This window comes from Vitis riparia, chromosome 4 (assembly GCF_004353265.1).
Source record: "Vitis riparia cultivar Riparia Gloire de Montpellier isolate 1030 chromosome 4, EGFV_Vit.rip_1.0, whole genome shotgun sequence".
Classification (NCBI taxonomy): Eukaryota; Viridiplantae; Streptophyta; class Magnoliopsida; order Vitales; family Vitaceae; genus Vitis; species Vitis riparia.
This window is the reverse complement of record NC_048434.1, coordinates 6590783-6602325: the sequence shown is the minus strand read 5'-3', so window position 1 is coordinate 6602325 and position 11543 is coordinate 6590783.

Sequence of the window (11543 nt, the reverse complement as noted above, 5' to 3'; positions counted from 1 at the left end):
TATACAAGGGGTATCGGAGTGGAAGGTGACAATATCCACTAAATGCTTTTGTTCTCAGGCAAATGTGAAATTACGTTGTGCTGGATTTAAAACTGTACAAGATCCTAACCCTTCCATCTTTACCAAGAACGGTGACACTTGTTCAATAAGCCCTTCTGTTTCCCTATTTGGACCGGTTAGCTTTACATATTCTAGGGAAACTTATTTTCATTTCGACCTCATTTCCTCTTATGCTCAATGTTAATCTTTCACTGGAGTTTTAACAGCTCTAAAAGTACTTTCAATTAGCTCTATTTTCACTTTGAATAAATAGTGAAAATATAAATTTTCCCTGTCATGTACTTGGGCTATATATCCCTAAAATAATAGACCATCTGAATATGTTTCTAGTCCATGCATGTGATCTTGTTGTATAATTGTGAGTTGGCTGTTTCTTATGGTATTTTGAGTAGTTATATGATTGAGATTTTAAAAAGTAGTGAAAATTGAACTAGTTTTAAGTTTGAAAGAATTCATAAAAAATTTAGAAATTCATCCATCCATGAAAGTATATAAACATCCAAAACAGTAACATATAGAAAATGGGAAGTTAGAATTTTTGTCATCAGGGTTTAATTGGGTCAAAGGATTTAAGGTAGATCAAGAGCTTAAAATCCAATTCAAAATTCCCATAAATGTAAAATTGAAAAGAATTTAGTGTTAGCTTCGTTCTTTCTTTTGGCTTCAAAATATTTCCATTTTGTTGTGCATGTCAAATCTTATCACTATATACTTGGGTAAATATGTTTTTGAATTGTAATTTTTGTTGAAAGAGACCAAAAGTTCGTTTAACAATGATTTTAGGAAGCGCTTTTAGCCTAAAAAGTGTTTTTGAAAAAAAATATAGATGTTTGGTAAAATTTAGGAAATACTTTTAAAAATCTAAAAAATCACTTATAGTGTTTTCTAGAAAAATATTTGATAAGTGATTATCTTAAAAATGCTTTTAGAGAAAACACTTTGAGTTTAAACACTATCAAACACACTCTAAGAGTGCATTTGACAGTGGTTATAAAAAACGCTTCTGATTTTTTTAACACTTGAATGATAAAATTTTTCAAATGTTAAAAATGTTAGAAGCATTTTTTAAAATCGGTGTTAAACAACCTCTAAATGTGCTCCAAGTGTTAGAGATGTCACAAATACTTCGTAAAATCACCATCAAATGCACTCTAACACTAATATCCTGTTTATGAATGATTTTAAGAGAGCTTCTTGCGAATGAGGTGCTTGACATAATTTTGAAATCACTTTTAAAATAATATAGAGAAATACTTTAAGTGATTCCTTCATAAATCACTTTTGAAAAGTATTAGCATTTTAATCAAAATCATTCTCAAACAGGTTCTGTATCCCTTTTGATTAGTTTGCTATCTATATTGTGGACACTTTGATAATGATTTTAAGCTCATGATCTACATTATGCCGTTTGACCCAAAAGACCGATGATGAAATTCACTACAAGAAAATAGGCTTTTAGGGACAAAATATTGTCACTGAAAATATGAATTTCGTCTACAAAAACATTTTTTGACAAAAAATATTTTGTATCATGTTCGTCACCTTATCCTCATTGCTAAAAGTATCCCAAACAAAAATCTCATTTTGTTGCCTAAAGTTTTCTCCAACAAAATAGAAATTTGTCACTCAAACTTTTTGTCACCGAAATATTTCATTGGTAAAAGTAAAAAAGGTTTATCATTGAAAATTGACATAATTTGTCTTAAAAGTCGTTAACAATTAACTGTGACAAATTCATTTTGTCTGTAAAAAGTAATATCCAAATTTTGTATAATAAAATTAACACTGAAAACTATTCTTAATCCACAAAATATAATCATATTCAATCTCAAATATGCCCAAATAAAGCTTAATTAATCCATAGAAAATCAAACATTACCTAGGTTGTAAGCCAAGGTACCAACCAAACAAATTTAATTAAATCACAAAGTATTTCCATTAAAACTAATTTATCAAAATCCCAATACGTCCATGTCCAACTACACAATAATCAACCAAAAAACTAAAAAAATGAAAACCTAATTGCATTCAAATCTATTTATACCATAATGAGATACAAAGTAAGATGGAGAAGATGTGGTGGCTACGTCGAGACTATGACATTACGAGATCCAAGCATTCATGAAGTGCGGTTGCCGATTGTGCCATGGATAGAGTCTTAGCCATGATGTTGGATCTATGACGAGGATGAGCATCCATGACGATTGTCATGGGTGGATCTATATGTTAGAAATGTTGAGATTAAGAAAGGGGGACACACAGATGTGGGAATAAGAGAGAATGTAAGAGAAAAATGAAAGAAATGAGAGAGGTGTTTGGGGGTTAAGAAAATGAGAGAAAATAGAGAGATATGGGTGTTTGGGGTTGAGAAAATAAGAGAAAATATAGAGAAAATGGTGTTTAGGGTTGAGAAAATGAGATAAAATGAAGGGAAAAGTGGTGTTTTGGGGGTAAGAAAATGAAAAAAAATGGGAGACCATGAGGGAAGAGAAAGAAGGGGTAGGTGTAGGGAAAAGTGTGAGGAGATGCTCTTTGTCTTTACCTCTTTTTGGGTTTTGAAACAAAAAAAAGTAGGAAAAAGGAATATGAGATGAATGGCTAGGATGAAATCTCATAAAAAGGGGAAAAGGGAAGATGTAATCTTGCATATCTTCGATTATTATTATTATTTACATAAAATAATAAAAATAATATATCATATTATGAATATTAATTACTAAAATAATATTTATTTATATTATTTCATAACAAAGCATTCAAATATACTTACATCATAGTATTTAACTTTACATATCTTTAATTATTTTTAATATTATTTATATACAATAATATAAATAAAATATCATAATATAAAATATTAATTACTAAAAAAATACATTATTTCATAATACTACTACTATTGTATAAAAATTTAAAATATAATAATTAATTATTAAATAAATCATCTAACTATTAATGAATATTATTTGTTGTCACAATTTAATAATATCATTAAGAGACAAAATTCTTCAATTTATAGGGAAATAATACTATCATTAATAAAAAAACCTTCAATAAATATAAACAAAAAATTGGAACTTTTAGTGACAAATTTATTTTTGTCGCCAAAAAATATATTTAGTGATGTATATTTTTCATCAATAAAGAGGTTATTTTCGTCACAAAAGTGTTCCTGCAAAAAAAAAAAAAAAAAAAAAAAGGTGCTAAATTTTCCCGTTAGATATTTTAGTGATGAAAATTTCAAATTCATTATGAAAAGATTCCACAAATTTGGTATCAGTGACAACATTTGAAATTTTGTTAGGAAAAACTATTTTTAGCTATGAAATTCTAATAATTCATCACTAAATTTTTGTTGGGAAAAATAGGTTTTCTTGTAGTGAATGTTAGTCAATTCTTTTAATCTTAATTCTACATATTTGGAAACTAGTTAAATCCTACATCTTAATTATATTTTTTTTCCTTTTTATGGATATTTACTTCCATGCACAGATGAATTTGTAATGATTTAAAAAAATTAAAACCAACTTTATTTTCACAACAGTCAAAAAGGTCTTCTTCTTCCTTTTTTTCTCAAAATACAACACAACCTTAAAACAGGAGGGCATGGACCAGAAACAAATTAGAAGCTCTTATTATGAGTCAGATAACCCACGTACAAAAACAGGAAAATACAGCCGCTAAACTTTTCCAAAAGTAGAGCTTATTGAAAATGCTAGAGCTGCTAAAACCTCAGCTTAAGAACATGCAATACCGGAGGAAATGAGCTTGAAACCAAAAGAAGTATCCCAAGCATATGTAAAGCTAACTGGTTCATTATAGTGAACAGGTTGGTTCAAGGAACAACTATCACCCTCGTGGGTGATGATGTAAGAGGGAAGATCTTCTACAGTCTGAAATCCAGCACAAGCTAACTTCACTTCTGTCTGAGAACAAATGCAATCAGTGGATAATGTCACCTTCCACTCTGGTTTTCCATCTACCTTATTCCCCGTTGGACTTTGATCTATCTTCACATTGTTGCGTTGACATTGGCACATACCTATAATTTCAACAATCAATAATATAAGCAGTGGAAATAATTACTCATGTTTTCCATGTTTTTGAAATTAAATTGAGTTCAAATTGTTTTCTATGTTTTATAAAATTAACAAAACAATTTTTTAGAAACAAAAAAAAATAGAATATTTTAAAACATTTGCAGACGAGATTCCACCTTTGCCAATCAGATTAAGGAATAGAATTAGGCAGACAAATTTCATGGTAGGAACCACTAAAACAAACTCGCTGGATATTCTTCTTCCTCTCCTCAGACAAGAAAAATGGTCGCCTATTTGGCTGCTTATAAGAGAGTTTTAGATAAATATGGACAACATAATTAAAGGAAAAGAAAATCTCCAAATGTCACACCCCATTAAATCCACAATCCATTTCTCAAAATTTCTAAATAATAATAATAATAATAATTTTAAGCAATGATTGGAATGGAGGGATTTATGTTTAAAACTCAACCAAGGTGAATACCCTAATTTCATATATACTGGAATATTTCTTGTTATAACTCAACCAAGGTGAATACCCTAGTTTCACTAATTTCATATATACTAGAATATTTCTTGTTATAACTCAACCAAGATGAATACCCTAATTTCATATATACTGGAATCTCCTGATTAAAAATGAGTAGAAAAATAATAGCGGAAACATACCTGAATCCATTGAAGGAGAAACCTTATAGAAAGAAAACCCTTGAGATGGTCTTCCAATTCTGGCCATTAGATTCTGTGTCAATTTCTCTCTGAGAGGATTTTCGGAAATTGGAATGCGTAGTGGTAGAATGGGGACCATAACCCTATTTATAAACTGCTAGGGCAGTTTTAATTTTATCACAATTATATTTCTGCCCCTCATAGAAATAATAATTATCTAATGGTATCTACACAATAATCTCATGACAATTATACCCTTAAGCCAATTAATCAATTATTAATTAGATCACTATATTTAGACTTAATTAAATGATAGCACACACATTTTAATTATTTACATGTGTGGCCCAAATTATAGATTAATTACAAAAATTAATCTAACAATTTATGCTTAAATAATTGGCAAGTTATGATTGAGGGCATTGATAAAAAATAAGGTATGTTTAGACTATTTTCTATTTTTATTTTAAAAGAAAATAGAAATGAGAGTGTTGAAAACAGGTTATGATGGTATTTTTTTTATTTTAATTTTCTGGAAACTGAACTCAAAAATGGGAAAATGGAAACCACCAGCCTGATGTTTTAAACATTTTGTTAAGAAAATAAAAATTGTTTTCTAAAAAGTTAAAAAGAAAAAAAGGAAATAAAATCACATATAGGATCCACACTATAAAAGGAATATAAATATTATAAATATGAAAAATATGTTAATACAAATAACGTTATTGCATTTATATTTGAAATCAAATAGTACACTAAAAGTATGGCATAAATATTTTATATACTTATTAGATTATAGATTATTATAAAGGGATATACCCCTTTTATAAATTAATTATATCACAATATTTTACTAAACCATTTTAGAATTAAAAATAAAGTAAAATCATATAATAATAAATTCAATATATATATAGAAATAGATAAACAAAAAAGGTTATATTGTCCTTTATAATGCATATCTCATACCATGTGATATGTATTACATAAATTTCTATTATATATATATATATTTTCACCACTTTGTAAAACTCAAAATCAAGTAAGATTTTATAAATTTCAATTTTTGAAGACAACTTTTACTTATTTTAATTAAACATATTTTTAAGAAAAAAAAAGTAGGAAATAAAAACTATTTTTAAAAATAAAAATTAGAAAATATTTTCCAAACCAAGCAAAACATGACCTAAGAATTTGATGGAAGAAGTTTGAAGTTTTCACTTTTCACTTTGTTAAAATAAGTAGTGTAATTTCATGGAATTTGGATTTCATTAATTTCAGAGTGTATTTTAAATGGGAATGGAGATTTTCTTGTCTTTTCCTTTTTCCGTTTAATCTACTAAATTTCAATGTAGAAAGAAAGAGAGAGAGTTTGCTACACTGACTACAATTATTAATGCATTCTTCTAAAGTTTTTAAAAATACATTGGGAATAAAGACTTCTACGAAAAGGTGAAAAGGTGAATATTGTTGCATGATAGTTGGGCAAAGGCGTATTGCTAGAAGTCTAACCATACATGGATTTTTTCTATTTTTTTATAAAGTTTTTAGCAATTGACTATTTAACATATTCACATTGTTGCTATTGCCAACAAATTATGATAGTAAAAAAAGACTAACAATGAAGATTTTTAAAAGACTAATTTAGCCATAGATAAAAATTATTATTGATTATAATGTTCTATCTTTTAGCTATAAAGGGTCTCTTGGCCATTTTACCCAATATAAAAGATTCATAAACCGGAATATCCTTTAGAATCAAAGAATGCAATATTTCAAACTTAACTATTATTTGAATTTTATTTAGATTAATATGACCTACATATAAGTGCTAAAAGTATGTTTGATTAGTTCTAGGTTTCTTTCTTCTTAGGAAGATATGATTATTATCATTACTTGGTAATATTGATGATGGAGTCACGCACTAAAGATCATTAACCAATGATCCTAAGTTTATAAATAAATCTTTCCTTTTAATGAGAACTTGTTTATTAAAAATACCAAATAATTTGATTTACATAAACTAGAAATTGACACTACTACAAAAATAATTTATAGTGTCAGTTTTAAAATAATGACACCATAAGACTGAAAATTTATAAAGGTGACATTATAAAAAAAATAAAAAATCTTCAATTAGGGTATTAGATGATGCTAATTTTAGATTTATGGTGTCATGTTTTTTTTGGAAAATAACACCATATGAAATAAATTTTTTTAAATATTATAACTCAATGGGCCCACTTTTAGAATATTGACTGGAGACCAAAAAAAAAAAAAAAAAAAACCCTCATTGTTTCCACATACCCACAATCCAATAAATTTCATTGCATAACCCTAACCATAATTTTCTTCTACCTTTTCTTACACCCACAGTCGACACACCCACAACAAACATTCTCTACTTCATGGACTTTTGGGTAACCCAAAATCCCTTAGATCTATCATCTTCATTTTCTTTTATTATTACCAAAATCTTTGTCAATACCATTGTTTTATTTTCATTGATTCGATATCCCTATAATGTGGATATTTTAAATGGGGTTTTATTGAGTTGCAAGGAAGAAACAGTTGGATTTAAACTTCTACCTTAGAAGAAAAAACCCGTCCGATCAATTTATTTTTGAATCTGAACCAAACCCATGATGACTAGCTTCATTACAAAACCCATAAACCCCAACATCAAGTGAAAGTAAGAAAAAGGAATGATTTTTGAATGTTTGTCAAACCGAGAATGAGAAATACAAAATTTCGTTGGAGCAGCACTACCACATACTCTTCATCCGCCACTAAGCCAAAAAACCCAATAACTTTCTCTCTTTTATGCCTTCCAATGAAGCTACAATATCATATTTGAATGTCCATCTAACTAAGAATGAGAGATAAAAATTTCACTGAGCAGCACTACCACATGCTCTTCGTCCTCCACTAAGCCCAACACATTAAACCCAATAACTTTCTCTCTTTTAAGCCTTCTAATAAAGCTACAATATCCAACTCCACAAAGACAGCTAAAAAATTAATCTTTACATCTCCTTCTCAATAAGTTGCCATTTCCTTAATTTAATTGCAACCAATTTGCTTATGCGCTTATAAGAAAGTATATTATCTTATGTAGTAATATTTTGATTTCTAAGAAAATTAGCATTTTTGAGAGAAGCTTTTTGTGGCTCTAAGAATTATAATTGTATTTTAATAACCATTTTCAATAATAACAAAAAAAAAAGGTTAGACGATGATCAAAATTAGCATTTAAAAAAATTTGCAATATCAAAACTATTTACTAGAATTTACATATGATCAAACTTTGATCCTTTTCTTTTTCTAATATAGATAATCTTTATGTTAGTGTTGCTATCAATATACATCCTAGACTTTTACACAAAAATGCTCCTAAATATCTATTTATTTAACACATTACTTGCGATTCCTAGTTGGAAATCAGGGTCAGTAAACTCTAGTTCAATATCACTCACACAAAAAGTCCACCCATGTCTTTGGCCTTGTAAACTCTAAGTCAGGATCACTCACACAAATAGTACTACCAAATTACCAATGTCTTTGACCATCACTCCAATTTGAAAGAGATATTTCATGTTTCAAACATTTACTAAGCTTTCCTAACAAACATGGAAAGGGTGTCCAGAAAAAAGGGACTAGAAATCTAATTCATGTTTAACAAGAGTTTGCTCAAAATTTCTTATCTCCTTTCAACATATTAGATATCTATTTGCAAACAACAATTTTGAAAAGGAAAAGCATATTGTAATTCAATGTTAATCCAAAAGACTCATAAATAAACATATTGGGTTTAAATTGTTAAAAAAAAAATGCTTTAAAAAATTTAAAATTTTGAGATAATAAGTTTTTTTTTGGTATCTTAATTATTTTAAATCATTTTTTAAACCATTATTTGTTCAATATAAGCATCTATATCTTAGAAACAATTGGGTTCAAACTATGATTAGCATGGTTTACCTTGGTTAAAACAAGAAAAAGAAAGTAAAAAATTAGAGAATATATAGAGGTAGAACGAGGATGTGGTTAGTAGTGGGTAGTGAGGTACTCATATACAAGTGAGAAAGTGAATGTGTTTGATTGATAAGATGAAAGGGAAGGTGAGAAAGTGAGACTGAGAGTTTTGCTCAAATTTGCTAGCATGTATGCAACTATTATCTAATTTGAAGGTTCGTTTTGCTAAAGCATATGAGATATACTATTTGAAGATTGTGTATCTTCTTCAATCAATTATGTACAAAAGTGGTGTTGATGTACCAAAACTGAATGAAATACACAATGGGTTAGTGATCACATTATCCCTACTTGAAAAGTACTTTCCACCTTTATTTTTTGATATCATGATTCATCTAACCATGCATTTGATAAGGAAGGTGCAACTATGTAACCCTATTTTATTTAGATGGATGTACCTTTTTGAGAGGTATATGAAAGTTTTTAAGGGACATGTTTGGAAAGGTAATCTCTTAGTTTTTAGAAAATTTTTTGATATATTGAAAATATTACAAGTTTCCAATATGTTCTTATTGCACACAGGTTGAAGATTCTATCCATAATGGGCAAGATATTCCCAACACCCTTAGGTAGTTAGCATATGGCCTTTCTATGTATGACTTATATTTTATAAGTTCTAAAATAATTATTTTGTTTGATAACTAATACAAACCTATGGTAACCTATGGAAACCCAAATTATCTATAGGCTTGACTTGGGTTGGAAATTCTCAAACCAACCTTGGGTTAGATTTGGTGTGGGTTGGATATTAATGGTGGATTTGACGTGGGTTAACCCTTTAACCCATCCAAGTTGCAGCCCTAATGAAAACAAAATTGATTGGAGATTTTAAGAATTGTCCATTATCACTAAAACTTTGTAATTTTTTTCCTTTAAAAGGAATTTCCATGAATAGATATATATTTTTTCCCATATTTATCTTAAAACTCCATCCTTAGAACTAGCCAAATAAACAGTCATTTTTCTTGTGTCAGGAGAGGAAAGAGGATATGTCCAGTGACTTTGTTTCAATGGTTTCTACTATGAAATTTGTCTATCTAATTTTCTTCCTTGCTCTAATTGGAGAAGGTAAAATTTCATCCATAAAGCTTTAACTAATACTTTTGAAATATGTGTTACTTAGCCTATTTTTCGTTATATGTTTTTTTAATTTTCAAAACATATTTTGTCCAAAACCTATGCAGAAGTTTTTTTTTTACAAAATATATTAATTGTTAACACATTTATCTTCTTGTGCAATGTTTGTTTTTATGTTTTTAAAATTTTAAATCATAGAAAACAATTATTATTTCCTGTGCTAATATATAATTGGCTATTGAAAAGTAGGTATATGTTTGCAATGCTCAAACTATTAGAGTTTGTTGATCCAAATTCTTTTGGTCCGATTTGAAAAGCTCACGATACAACATATGTGGTGAGGTTAAAATTACGACATTATCAATCACTTTTTATCCTTGATTTTTTCAACATTTAAGTTTGTTATAATAGTTAAACCCAATTTCTGATACAAAATAAAATAAAATTTATTTTAAATTTTTTATTACTTTTTTCTTTAAAATAAATTAAAATATCTAAATTTTGTGTAATATAGATAAAAATGAATTTACTATGAATTAGTCAAATATGTGAGGAAAATCACAATATCCAAATACAATAGGAAAAATAAATTGAAATAAAAAAGATAAATAATTTATGTGATTTGGCGCAATTGTCTATATCATCTAGAAAGGGAGATCAAATTAGTAAATCAAATTTACTAATAAACTTCATCAATACACATTCAAACTTCTTCAACCTCGATTCACCCAAAATCTTATACACCATTTGTCTATTTCTCTTTATTCTTCTGATCATTCACTTTTTTATTCTGTCATAAAATCCTATGTAAAGCCACATATTTATATGGTCTTATGGACCAACCCTCAATAGTAAGTTTCATGATCCTTGTAAAACTTAAAAAGGTAATTTTCATAAACCTAAACTCTTTAACTATTGACTTTAAATGATAATAATAATAATAATTTGAGTCAAAATTATTAACAATCGCCATCTTGACTAAAATTCTCTTAATCCATGTGTAGGATATCCCTCCCCAATAGCCACCTTTGTACCCCTTAGAGGGTGGGATACCACCACTGCATAATCAATAAGAATAAACATGTCTCAAGCTCAAACTCTTATCAAACTTAACTCAAGAAATCATCTTTGTCTTTTCGATAACTTTATTCTTTTTGCAATTAGTCTTATCCATGTGCCAATAAATACCCTTAACTGAAAATGGAGTCATAATCATCTTAGCTTTGTGCTTTTTAACCAATACAACATCTTCAACCATTTTTTTAGCACTAACATAAGACTCTTCATGACATCACTACACCATCATAACTCCACCTAAAACTATCTTCCCAACAAAGGTGTATAAACTTTTCACCTTTTTTCCCTTAATAGCTATCAAAGCACCTTTATTAATATTCATAATACCATCCTTTGCAAGAAAAATCGAAACCAAAGTGTCTAGAACCCCAAAGAAATTAAATTCCACCTCAATTTAGGAACATACTTAACATTAGTTAATGTTTTATAGCACCGTCAAACATTCCTTATATGGGCATAGATGAAATGTTGCCCATTAGAATAGTAATAGTATTGCATTCCTTGTAGCATTGAAAACACTCCTCATATAGACATGTAATATCGAAAAGTTAGAAAAATACATATATTAATATTATTTTACATATATAT